This window comes from Salvelinus sp. IW2-2015, linkage group LG32 (assembly GCF_002910315.2).
Source record: "Salvelinus sp. IW2-2015 linkage group LG32, ASM291031v2, whole genome shotgun sequence".
NCBI lineage: Eukaryota > Metazoa > Chordata > Actinopteri > Salmoniformes > Salmonidae > Salvelinus > Salvelinus sp. IW2-2015.
Genome location: NC_036871.1, coordinates 28653935 through 28664162, shown reverse-complemented (window position 1 = coordinate 28664162; position 10228 = coordinate 28653935). Strand labels below are relative to the sequence as shown.

The window sequence follows — 10228 nt, the reverse complement described above, 5'->3', positions numbered from 1 at the left end:
TACGCTCATCCCTGTAGGGCTCTCAATGTGAAACTTGTGTATATTAGATCTGTAGCGATAAGGTGTGGAAGTGGGTAGAGTATTCCGCAGATGTCAAGAACATTACCAACAGCTCCGAATTATTTGAGTATCGCTATTGACCACTCTCAGAGGAAGGTCAGGATCCTACGTCTTCAGAGCGAGTGGAGGCTAACTATTTTAGTCTCACGGCGCATTTTCATGCCCTCTAACGCTGAACTTGCAAAATGCTTTGATGGACTGCGCAATTGGTAAGCGCTGAGGGTGGCTTGTTTTCAAGCGGTGCAATTTATTTTCCCAGTACTCGATTAATGTTATATTGTTCCAGGTGTTACCGCTAAGGCAGCTGTTTGTGGACTGCTGCAATTCCATGAGCATGGGCAAGTCTGTAACGCTTTCTGAGACTTGCTTTGATTGTGTGGTGCACTTATTTGTTGTGTGTGTTCTGTGTGGTCGTCTCAGTAGGGTTATTGTAATGGATGCTGTTGATGTTGATGTAGCAGCATCTTGATCTGTGCTCGGGGACAGTTAGGAGAGTAGAAGGGCGGTTGTATACATAGTAAGTCATATAATAGAAGTGATTGAAGGGGTGGTGGGTATAGTAGTTTTATGTTTAAGGTTTGGGCATACCTAAATTGCGGACCGGCTAAGATTGGCTTTGGTTTGGCTCAAGTGTATTCGAGTCGTTCCTCTAGGGAAGCTTCAGACGTCGTATGATAATTGGTGCCAGTATTTTACCCTCAAATACCCTAAGGAGTTCAGACTCATGTGTTGTTTTATTGTCAATATCGTGTCTTTCTTGACCATCTCTGGGGTAAATCTCAGAGATAAGATTTAAATATAGCGATTTGCTTGTGTGGTTTCCTACTGTTGGATTTTGGCACTGTTGGTTGTATTTTCGCTGTGTTGTTGCTGTTGCTTTATACTAAATTCACGGGCTGTCAGCCAATCAGCATTCAGGGGTCAATTAAGAACAGTATCTCTCAGGATTCAATAGTTGGAATTGTTAGGAGTTCCCTGTTCTGTTTTCTGTGATGTCATTGTAATGGAATCCAGGAAGAAAAAACCTCAAAACAGTTACATCAAAGGTGCGCGAGTTTAAGGGCGATCTGACATCAATTAAATATTTTTCTTTATAAAAAATAACATGGAAATAATATTGTGTGCAATACGAATTGACCATCCTGTATTGGTGCATGTATTGTCTGGTCTATACAGGTTTGTACTGCAAACTGATTTCATATACCATGACGTAAAACAAAAATCACAGGCTCCAGTTTAGAGGGCTACATTGAGCTCCATGAAATGGTTTGTGAGAGTGGCTTTCACTGTGGTGTACGCGCACCTCGGGCGATGCTCCTGAATCGAGATATGTCAAAACGCTCAGGTTGCCAGCCACGGCGTAGATCACTTCGCACGAAAATACATTAGGCAAGGAGAGATATTTTTTGGCAAAATTATTTGATTTGACAGATGTGTGGGGGGTAGATCCCCGGTGCACACTATGACAAGAAGCAATCACTATCGCATTACAGTACTGGGTCAGTTGTTTTTGGATAAGAGGGTCTACTAACAGAATTATGAATAGTATCTGGCAGCAATTACTCGGCGTAGGCACGGGTTTCCGGAGACCGTGCACTGCCACGGCCACCAGATAGAAGATCGCCGGTACGAACCAGGGGCTGTGATACATCCTCATAAAAGAGCTCCAATATCATGTTGTCACGTAGAGATAAAGTTATCCTGTTTTGGGAATATGTTTTACAAATAACTGACATAAATACTATATATAAGCATTCAGATATTTTCAAGATTATCCACAAGTATGATATAGTATGGTTTGACAGACAAATTTCTCAGACGTAAGTTTTTAAACATAATGCTGGTAACACTAAAATACATTTGGCTCTTTTATTACCAAAAGTAGGGTGCTTAGGGTCCTTTCTGTCTGTATTAGCGGACTGATACAGGCACGTAGTTTCATCTGGTAAAAAAATAAGAAAAGTTCCGCGGCTATGTACATTACATATGATTTCCTTGAGACGCACAGGTCGAGTCAGGCAGCTACCTGATTTCTAAATCAATTATTCAGCCTGGCTTGTGTGTGTGGTGTTGTCGTGATGTGTGTTAAGTGTTGGTCGTGTGTGTGTGTGGTGTGTGTGTGTTGTTGTAGTTGTGTGGTGTGTATGTTTGTGTGTTGTGTGGTGTGGTGTGAGTGTGAATGTGTGGTGTTGTTGTGTGTGGTGGTGTGTGTGTGTGCTGTGGTGTGTTGTTGTGTGTGTGTGGGACGGCGGGAGAATTTTATGCATATCGGGACGTGTGATACGGCGTGCGTGACACGAGTTATCTGTCAACAGAGTCTCTAAAGGGCTAGTCGGTAGACTATGTATTTGGTGTTCTATGTTTTGCATGGTTTACCTGAGTATTGTATTATTCTTAACCTGCAGGTTCCCTGTTATGGTTGAATCACTATTCTCTCATGTTACGTCCGGGGGACTGTGAGCGCCTTTACATAGCTGACTCTCCACGAGTGGACCGAACAAACATTGTCCGTTTCAGCATGTACCGAAGAGGAGACCACTTGAGCGGTGCGATTCTTTGCCTCCAGAGAATGAATGAAACGTTTCTGCGATGCGTTTGGTCAGTTGTGTTCGTGTTGTAGACGGTCCGGGCAGAGAAGAACTTTCCTAGCTGTTATATTGTCAAACGTGGATTAAATATGGATAGGTCTCTGACGTAGCAAGCAAGCAGTTGCACGTAATGATGACCTAATGTCGAGGCTTTTTGCCTGCGCCAAACCAAACACGGGGAATGGGTTGCTCATGCTTTTGGCGACGTATACTCCTCTCTGTTCTAATATCATTGACGCACTGACATCAATCTACCAACTCTCCAGTCAGTCTCACGTAGCAATTAGATTATTATAACAATGTTAAGAATACTTCATATTAGGTGTTGTTTTCAAAAGTTAAGTTCAGTGCCGCTCAATACGAACACAAACAAACACACCGCTAGTACTGCTCACACACATTACGAACGTAACTACATCGACTGGTGATGGTAACATGTTTTCATATGCTGCGCATAATTTGGTACACGGGTATAACGCACCTCCTGCCCTTTTGCCTTCTTCGTCTCTCGTTTTCTGACTGCTCTGCCTTCGTCGGGAGAAGCTGGGTCCGCTGAGTAGTTTTAAATTACGACTAGGCTACACGTCGTGATATTACAAACTCCGACAGGAGCTCCGGTGTAGCAGTCAGAGAGGGGACAGATACGATGCAGCAGGGAGGAGGAGCAAATGTTCTACGCCGAGGACGCGTGGGATGGGATGAACTGATTTGTAGCGCGTGGTGGTGATATATATATGTCGGGAAATCCTTCACAGTTTTGGACCGTTTTGGGTTCTTGGAGTATTTTTGGAATATTGTTTTCTTTGGATTTAGTCGTGTTCTGTTCGGAAGGGATTGGGATGACAGCGCTGAAATATAATCAGGCAGGTGGAGAGAGAGAGAGAAGGGGAGAGGGGAAAGATGGATGGTGTGATTCAACGTTTTCCTTCGCAAGACATGTAGAAAAATATTAGAACTATACGCTTGGCGCGATGCGAATGCTACGTATAGATCGTAAGGACAATATTTTTGCCGCTGCATTTTGTTTAATTTTATTTTTTTTAAGAATGCCTGGTGATTAAAAAAAATAGGATTTATCTTGAATTCTCCGGGGTGGTGGAACGAGTGGACAATTAACACATACACAAAGGTGACTTCGTGTACCGGGCGAACAGTTGAGTTACTACTTACTAACTCTATCATAGAACCGGAACTGCGTGAAGGCTATCGAGTCGTTGCTTTGCTTATTACTCTGTTTACATTTGAGTGGAAGGGTACTGGTGGTGTCACTTGCTCGCATATTGACGATTTGTAGCCGCGCGCTCTACATAACGCACAGAACCTATTTTTCGTGGGGTTTCCCTCGTGCAGGCGTGATCCTATCTCTTTAATGTTAGCTCTAGCTACTGAAATCATGGCACTGGTCTTTGGGATTGGCTAAGTCTAGCTTGGTTGGATAGCTTAACTCGTACTATGTTAACTTATATGTTTAAATCGCTGTTCTTCGGTGAAAATTGCATTTATTACTCCTGCACGAATCGTTTATGGCTATCGCGTTAGTTAATTACAGGCTGTGCGTATACACGTCCGATCGTTATGGTCGATCACCCACAGGCATAAGAATACAACCAGAAGCGGCACTAGGAAGGTTGAACGGGATGATCGTGGTGGTCTGGCTGATCGGGCCGTTATATTTCCTTTCCGCCGTTGACTCCATGGAAGGATGCAGCGGTGGGGGGATGCAGTCTCATGTCGGCTGAACGATGAGACCTGGTATATTCATTATCCTAGCATAGGATTTCTTCGCTCCCTGCGGTTTCTGATACTAGTGTAATAAGGTGAGTTGACTTCCCCCCTTTACCTTATAGCCTCCTAATGTATTGGCACTTCCAGGGTGTGTCTGAAAATGGTACTCTGTTCCTATGTAGTGCACTTCCTTAGTTGTTTCTGAAATGATATCTTTTCTTCCTAATGTAGTGACTTCCTAGTGTGTGGTCTGAAATTGGTACCTGTTCCCTATGTTGGCACTTCCTGGGTGTGTCTGAAATTGTATACCCTTTTCCCTAATGTAGTGCAACTTCCTAGGTGTGTCTGAAATAGTTCCCTGTTCCCCTATCTAGTATACTTTATGTGTGTCTGAAATAGTACCTGTTCCCTATCTATATATTCTAGTGTGTTCTGAAATAGTACCCTGTTCCCCTAATGTAGTGCATTCTAGGGTGTGTCTGAAATTGTACCTTTTCCTAATGTAGTGACTTCCTAGGTGTGTCTGAAATGGTACCTGTTCCCCTAATGAGTGCACTTCTAGTGTGTTTCTGAAATGATATGCTTTTCTCCTAATGTAGTGCCTTTAGTGTGTGTCTGAAATTGTACCTGTTCCCTAATGTATCCTTCCTAGGGTGGTGTCTGAAATTGTACCCTTTTCCCTATGTAGTGCCTTCCAGGGTGTGTCTGAAATAGTACCTGTTCCCCTATCTAGTTAACTATCTAGTAGTGTGTCTGAAATAGTACCTGTTCCCTAGCTAGTATACTATCTAGTGTGTGTCTGAATAGTACCCTGTTCCCCTAATGTAGGTGCACTTCCGGTGTGTTGAAATTGTACCCTTTCCCCTAATGTATGCTTCTAGGTGTGTCTGAAATTGACCTGTTCCCTAATGTGTGATTCTAGGGTGTGTCTGAAATAGTACCTGTTCCCCTATCTAGTATACTATCTAGTGTTGTGTCTGAAATTGTACCCTGTTCCCCTATCTAGTATACTATCTAGTGTGTGTTCTGAAATGTACCTGTCCCTATCTAGTATACTATCTAGTGTGTGTCTGAAATAGTACCCTGTTCCCATATCTAGTATACTACTAGTGTGTGTCTGAAATATACTCGTTCCCCTATATATATATATCTAGTGTGTTCTGAAATAGTACCCTGTTTCCTCTACTAGTAACTATCTAGTGTGTGTCTGAAATAGTATGTTCCCTATATATATACTATCTAGTGTGTATCTGAATAGTCCACCTGTTCTCCTATCTAGTATACTATCTAGTGTGTGTCTGAAATAACCCTGTCTCCCATTCTAGTATACTATCTAGTGTGTGTCTGAAATATACCCTGTTCCCTATATAGTATACTATCTAGTGTGGTATTGAATAGTACTGTCTCTAGAAGGATGCTGTTGATGTTGATCAGCATCTCTGCTTGGCAAAAAAAAAGGCAGTTGTATAATTAAGCAGTAAGGCCTGAGGGGGGTGTGGTATACGGCCAACATACCACGGCTAATGGCTGTGTCTGCATTGCGTCGTGTCCAAGAACAGCCCTTAGACGTGATATATTGGCCATATACCACACCCCTAAGGTTCCTTATTGCTTTTATAAACTGTTTACCAATGTAATTAGAGCAGTAAAAAATACATGTTTTGTCATACACGTGGTATATGGTCTGATATATCACGGCTGTCAGCCAATCAGCATTCAGGGTCAATTAAGAACAGTATCTCTCAGGATTCAATAGTTGGAATTGTTAAGAGTTTCCCTGTTCCTGTTTCTCTGTGATGTCATTGTAATGGAATCCAGGAAGAACAAAACCCTCAAAACAGTTACATCAAAAGGTGCAGCGTTAAGGGCAACGACATCAAATTAAATATTTATCTTTATAAAAAATAACATGGAAAATAATATTGTGCAATATGAATTGKCCATCCTGTATTGTGCATAGTCTGGTCCTCTAGGTTTGTACCTGCAGACTTTCCATCACCATGACGAAAACAAAACACAGTCCAGTAATTGAGTACATTGAGACAMCAAATGGTTTGTGATGATGTGGCTCAGTTGGTAGCGCATGGCACTTGGCAATGAGATAGCAAAACGCTCAGGTTGCCCAGCCCGGCGGAGATACAACCTTCGTCAAAAATCATTGGCAAGGAGATTTTTTTGCAAAAATATGATTTGAAGATTGTGGGGTAGATTCCCAAGGTGCACCACTAGGACAAAAGCAATCACTATGCATTCATACTGTCAGTTGTTTTGGATAAGAGGGTCTACTAAAGAATTAGAATAGTCTGCAGCAATTACTCGGCGTAGGGCGACGGGTTGCCCGGAGAACGTGCACTGCCAGCGGCAACAGAAGACGCCGGGACCACCGGCGGTGATATCCAACGAGCCCAAATCAATGTTCACGTAGAGATAAGTTCTCTGTTTCGAAGTATTTCAAAAACTGAAAAACATATATCAAGCAAGCATTTTCATAATCCACAAGTATTATCAGATTAACTTTTTGTACAGACAATTATCAGACTCAGTTTAAATGCTGGTAAACACTAAAATACATTTGTTTTTTCACAAAAGTAGGGTGCTGGGCCTTTACTAGTCCTGTATTAGCGGACTGATACAGACGTTTCACGATCAAAAAAAAAGAAAAGTTCCCGCGGCTATGTACTCATATATTTCCCTGACGACGCAAGGTCAGAGTCAGGCAGCTCCTCGTTTCTATCAATTATTCAGGTGTGTGTGTGTGTGTGTGTGTGTGTGTGTGTTGTGTGTTGTGTGTGTGTGTGTGTGTGTGTGTGTGTGTGTGTGTGTGTGTGTGTGGTGTGTGTGGTGTGTGTGTGTGTTGTGTGTGTGTGTGTTGTGTGTGTGTGTGTGTGTGTGTGTGTGTGTGTGTGTGTGGACGGGGGATATAATTATGCTGTCGGACTGTGACTCGGCTGAACGAACAGGTTTAATTAATCAACAGATATCTAAGCGCAGCGGTAGACTATGTATTTGGTTCTCATGTTTCATGTTTACACTGAGTTATATATTTACCGGCCCCGTTAGGTGTCGAATCATCTCTCTCTCCGTCCGGGGGACTTAGCCGCCTTTACAATAGTGACCTCCAGCGAGTGACCGAACAAACCGATTCCGTCAGCGCGATGTATGCGAAGAGGAGACCCACCTTGAGCGCATTCTTCTCGGAATGAAAGAAACGTTCTGCGATGCTGCTTGCGTCAGGGTTTCCGTTTTGACAGCTCGGACAGAGAGACACCTACTGATAATGCACAACGTGGATTAAATAGGATGGTCTCTGAGCAAAAGCAGTGCACTATATATGTGGGGGGGAAAAAGGGGTTGCCATTTGGGACATAAACCCTTTGTCAATCATTGAGCATGACATCATCTACAACTCTCACAGTCTCAAGTCAGAATTAATTTTATAAAAATGTTTAGATATTCATTAGTGTTTTAAAGTTGAGTTCAGGCCCTCCAATACACACACACACACAGCTAGTCTCACACACATGACAGTACCTAATCAACTGGTGAGGTATTCATATGTGGCATCAATTAACACGGGTCATAACAACCCCCCCCCCCCCCCCTCCTCCCTCTCCTCTCTCTGGGAGAAGCTGGGTCCCCGGTGAGTTTAAATACGAACAGCACGGGGATATTAAAACCTCTCGAGCAGGACGCTCCGTGTAGCAGCTCGAGGAGGGGACAGATTGCAGCAGGGAGGAGGACATTTACTACCGCCAGGACGCGTGGATGGGATGCGAACTGATTTGTCCTGGTGGTGATTCAGTATGTCGAATCTTAAAACACGTTTTGACCGTTTTGTCTTCGGAGTATTTTGGAATATTTTTTCTGATTTAGTCCGTTTCTGTCTCGGAACGGATTGGAGATGACAGCGCTGAATATAGCAGGCAGGTGTGAGAGAGAGAGAGAGGGTGGAGAGAGAGGGGAAAGGAACGGTGTGATTTCAACGTTTTTCTCCAAAGACATGTGAAATATAACTAACCCTTCGCGGATGTGTGCTAGCGAATAACACATATTATTTCCCTGCATTTTTTTATTTTATTTTTTTACCGTCATGCCTGAGTGATTAAAAAAATGGATTTCTTGAATTTCTCKGGGGTGGTGGACGAGTGGAATACCACATACACCAACTCCTCGGRTACCGGGAACAGTGAGTACTCTCTCCTCTCCATAACCGGACTGACCGTAGTCGTTGGCTTTCTCATCCTGTTTACCATTGTGGGCAACGTWCTGGTGGTCATCGCCGTTTTGACCAGCCGCGCTCTCAAACCGCCACAGAACCTKTTTCTGGTGTCCCTCGCCAGCGCGGACATCCTAGTGGCTACTCTGGTCATGCCCTTCTCTTTAGCTAACGAACTCATGGGCTACTGGTTCTTCGGGAAAGTTTGGTGCGACATCTACTTGGCGTTGGACGTCCTCTTTTGTAACGTCGTCTATAGTTCACACTGTGCGCTATCAGTCTCGATCGTTACTGGTCGATTCACCCAGGCGATAGAATACAACCAGAAGCGGACACTAAACGGTTGAACGGGATGATCGTGGTGGTGCTGGCTGATCGGGCCGTTATTTTCCTTTCTGCGTTGATCTCCATGGACAGGAGCAGCGGTGGGGGGATCAGTCCTCAGTGTCGGCTGAACGATGAGACCTGGTATATTCTCTATTCCAGCATAGGGATCCTTCTTCGCCCTGCGTTATCATGATACTAGTGTAGCATCAGGTGAGGTTGACTTCCCCCCTTTACTTATACCCTCCTAATGTAGTGCACTTCTAGGGTGTGTCTGAAATGGTACCTGTTTCCCTATGTAGTGCCTTCCTAGGTGTGTTTGAATATGATACCTTTTCTTCTAATGTAGTGCATTCCTAGTGTGTGTCTGAAATACGTTTACCCTTTTCCCACTATCTAGTAGCACTATCTAGTGTGTGCTGAAATAGTACTTGTTCCCTATCTAGTATACTATCTAGTGTGTGTCTGAAATAGTACTGCTGTTCCCTAATTGTACTATCTAGGGTGTGTCTGAAATGTACCCTTTTTATAAGTATGCACTTCTAGTGTGTGTCTGAAATAGTACTTTTTCCCCTATTAGTATACTATCTAGTGTGTGCTGAAATAGTACCCTGTTCCCTATCTAGTATACTATCTAGTGTGTGTCTGAAATAGTACCTGTTCCCTATTAGTATTATCTCTAGTATGTGTCTGAAATAGTACCTTTCCCTATCTAGTATACTATCTAGTGTGTGTCTGAAAATAGTACCTGTTCCCTATCTAGTATACTATCTAGTGTGTGTCTGAAATAGTACCGCTGTTCCCTATCTAGTATACTATCTAGTGTGTGTCTGAAATAGTACCCTGTTCCCTATTAGTATACTATCTAGTGTGTGTCTGAAATAGTACCTGTTCCCTATCTAGTATACTATCTAGTGTGTGTCTGAAATAGTACTGTTCCTATCTAGTATACTATCTAGTGGTGTGTCTGAAATAGTACCCTGTTCCCCTATCTAGTATACTATCTAGTGTGTGTCTGAAGTAGTACCCTGTTCCCCTATCTAGTATACTATCTAGTGTGTGTCTGAAATAGTACCCTGTTCCCCTATCTAGTATACTATTAGTGTGTGTCTGAAATAGTACCCTGTTCCCTATATAGTATACTATCTAGTGTGTGTCTGAAAGTACGACCCTGTTCCCCTATCTAGTATACCCTATATGTGTGTGTCTGAAATAGTACCCTGTTCCGCCTATCTAGTAATACTATTAGTGTGTGTCTTGGTAAATAGTACTGTTGCGCCTATCAGTATATATCTAGTGTGTGTCTGAAATAGTA

The 10228-nt window shown here is 43.0% G+C and overlaps 1 pseudogene; it reads left to right on the top strand.

Moving 5' to 3' along the window:
- The first annotated feature begins 8104 nt into the window (after positions 1–8104).
- Positions 8105–10228, top strand: part of LOC111957225 (alpha-2C adrenergic receptor-like) — an 11042-nt pseudogene continuing 8918 nt past the window's right edge.